The sequence below is a fragment of the Gorilla gorilla genome, chromosome 16, assembly GCF_029281585.2.
Source record: "Gorilla gorilla gorilla isolate KB3781 chromosome 16, NHGRI_mGorGor1-v2.1_pri, whole genome shotgun sequence".
Classification (NCBI taxonomy): domain Eukaryota; kingdom Metazoa; phylum Chordata; class Mammalia; order Primates; family Hominidae; genus Gorilla; species Gorilla gorilla.
In genome coordinates this window covers 79,139,638-79,143,100 of record NC_073240.2, presented here as the reverse complement: position 1 = coordinate 79,143,100, position 3,463 = coordinate 79,139,638, and positions in this window count along the sequence as shown.

Genomic DNA, 3,463 nt, shown 5'->3' with positions numbered 1-3,463 from the left:
GATCTGCCCCAGCCTGTGCTGGCCCTGGCTTCTGGCTGTCTGGGCCGTTTGCCAGGACTCCTGGGCCTTGGCTCCCCATTCCCAGCCACATCCGCTGGCCCAAGCAGAACCTGGAGGGGTCCCCAGATTCAGAAAAGATACCGCTTTCTGAGGTCCCTGATGTTGGGGGGTCTGTGCCAGAGGAAGCTATTCCCAGGTATTCCCAGGCTAGCGCTCAGGCGCTGAGAAAGGAATTTGCATATCCCCTCCCCCTGCCACACCTTCTCTGTCCCTGTCTAATCCACAAGCCCTCTCCCTCACCCTGGCCAGGTTATTTCCTCTCTCAGGGCCCCAGTTTTCTCATCTAAAAGGAAGGCAGAATGCTAGAAGTGTTTCTAAGCCCTTCCAGGTGTGACATTCACAGACCCCATCTGGGCTAAGTGCTCACTGGGTTTGTGTTCAATCAATGTAGTCATTTACAGGTGAGGAAACAGCTTCTGCGATGTGGAGGCTTCCCCCAGGGTCATGCAAGCTGGAACCAAGTCCTGTTGACTCTCAATCCAGTGTTCCTCCCCCAGCCTCAGGCCACTGCCTAAGGTCAGGGGCAGCCAGCGTGGAAGGTGCAGCCTGGGTAGCAACAGACATGCTCAGCTGTGTGGCTCTGTCGTGATGAGATCCCTGGAGAAAGTCATTCAAATCTCCATTTTTTTTTTTTTTTTTTTGCCAATGAGCTGCCTCTGTCCCAATGTCCAGAGCATTCTCAGGCCCCAGGATACTAAAAACAGCGAATACTTTTTTTTTCTTTTTTTTTTGAGACGGGGTCTTGCTCTGTCATTCAGGCTGAGTGCAGTGTCACAATCTTGGCCCACTGCAGCCTAAAACTCCCAGGCTCAAGCAGTCCTCCCCGCTTCAGCCTCCTGAGTAGCTGGGATTATTGGCATGTGCCACCATGCCCAACTAATTTTTTTTTTTTTTTTTCTTTTTGTAGAGACAAGGTCTCACTATGCTGCCTAGGCTGGTCTCAAGCTCCTGGACTCAAGCAATCCCTCCTCAGCCTCCCAAAGTGCCAGGATTACAAGTGTAGGCCCCTGCACCCGGCAATGAATTCTAACTGGATGTTTACATACCACTCTAAGTGCCTTCAGTAGACTTAACTCACTGCAACCTAGGAATCATGACTCCATTTTACAAATAAGAAAACTGAAACACAGAGAGGTTAAGTCATGTATCCAAGGTCAAACAGCTTATAAGCATCTATCTCATCCCAGATGCTCTAGAAAACAGAGCCCAAGGCAAAGTTTATGTCCTAAGGCTTTATTGGAAGTGGAATTCTAGGGCACAAGAATCAGGAAAAAAAAAAAAAAAAAAAAAAGGACATGAGGCAGAAAAGGAAGGAAAGCAAATAAATAGAAGGTAGTTGCATTTCTGAGCTGTTCTTCATTGCACAAGGAAACATAGCTCTTTGCTATGTCATGTAGGTGACCCAGACAGGTTGTGTGTGCTGCACTTTGGACCATTCTGTTGAGGGGAGAAAGCCGGGGAACTTACGGCTGTCTTCCTATCCCCGGTCTCTCCACAGGAGGGAGCCAGTGCAGAGTGAGCCATGAGATTCACTCCCTCATAAGGGAGGTGGAGAGGGGATCCTTCCCAGTGGCAGAGCACCCCTCGCCCCTTTGTGTTTAGTTGTTCACCCTGTCCTGCATTGCACCCATCATCTCGTGGTCCTTTTTGTCTCTGCTGGTTTCAGTTAGGGGTTCTGCCCCTGGCAATCAGGACTCTCCATTTTACAGAGGAGGAAACTGAGACTCAGAGAGGTGACGTGGCTTGGGTCATGGTGCAAATCCAAAAACCAGTGTGTTCCACCCCTGCCCTATATGGTGCAGATCTGGAGAATACGGGTCACGTGGCCCTTGATCCAGGTCTTTCCAGGTGAGAAAAGAAGGTGCCTCCTCTGCAGAGGCTGCCCAGACATCTGGGTTCCCTCCCTTCCTCCTTCTTCCCTAATCCTCCAAAGGGCTCCATCCTCCGTGGTCTCCATTGCCCACTCCCAGCTCAGTCCTGGCAGGTTAGAATCCTCTATGTGCTACGTTCTTCTGCCCCTCCTCTCAGGAAAGCTCTGCCCTGGTGACCCATAGCTCCAGAGAATGTGAGTCCCTGGGAGAGGAGTTTGAATCTCCAAAAATCTCTGGGTTTTATCTATTTTATTTTATTTATTTTTGAGACAGAGTCTCTGTCACCCAGGCTGGAGTGCAGTGGTGCAACCTTGGCTCACTGCAACCTCCACCGCCTGGGTTCAAGCAATTCTCCTGCCTCAGCCTCCCGAGTAGCTTGGACTACAGGCACCCACCACCACGCCTGGCTAATTTTTGTATTTTTAGTAGAGACGGAGCTTTACCATGTTGGTCAGACCGGTCTCGAACTCCTGACCTCAGGTCATCCACCCACCTTGGCCTTGCAAAGTCGGGTTTTATCAGAGCTGGAGGATACTCTGATCCCAGGACTCACACCCCACCCACTAGATGTAGACAGGGCTAGAGGGGACACAAATGCAGCCCAGAGCCTCAGTGCCCTCTGGAGCACAAGGGTCTCCCAGCCGGGCCCCAGACTCGATATCCAGAGCACACTGCGGTGGCTGACGGAGGCCTTCTGGGGGCAGGGGAGGAAGGACGGCTGTTTCTGGAGATGGAGGCAGTGGCGCAAGATCCCCGTCCTGTGGAGACCTGGGCGGGTGGGAGGCGCTCTGGCCAGCAGGGGTCAGCAGAGGCCCATTGTTCTCCTGCTCGTCCTGCACCCGGAGACGACTGCGAGGCCTCAATCCAGAGCCCCAGGTGCAGTATTTTGAAATTTAAAAAGAAAAAAAAAATCGTCTCCTGGTAATACATACGCATGATAACAAAAAAGTGGCCCAGAAAAGCTAATGCTGAAAACATACAGCAATGACGCTCCCACCCAAGCCTTTTTAAAGGCTTTTAAAAACAAAAACAAAACACTTAATATCTCTGTTGTGGGAGGCAGGCTGATTGCTTGACCCCAGGAGTTCAAGACCAGCCCGAGCAACATGATGAGACCCCCCTCAATCTCTCAAAAAGAAAGAAGAAAAGGTAGTTTCATGTTAATTTCAACATGCATTGGGAAATATCTGTATATATTTATATAACAAGTACTTCAATTGCTTAGAATAAAGCTATTTCATTTTTAAATTATAAAATGGAGTTGAAAAATAGTAAATAATGTACTATACCCCTGAGGAAACCAAATATGGCAAAACTAATGAAGGTGATAAAGAAATTGATTGGAAAATAGTGGTCTTGATTTTTTTTTTTTTTTAAGAGATGGAGTCTCACTCTGTTGCCCAGGCTGGAGTGCAGTGGCGTGATCTTGGCTCACTGCAACTTCCGCCTCCCGGCTTCTAGCAATTCTCCTGCCTCAGCCTCCCGAGTAGCTGGGATTACAGGTGCACAGCACCACACCGGCTAATTTTTTG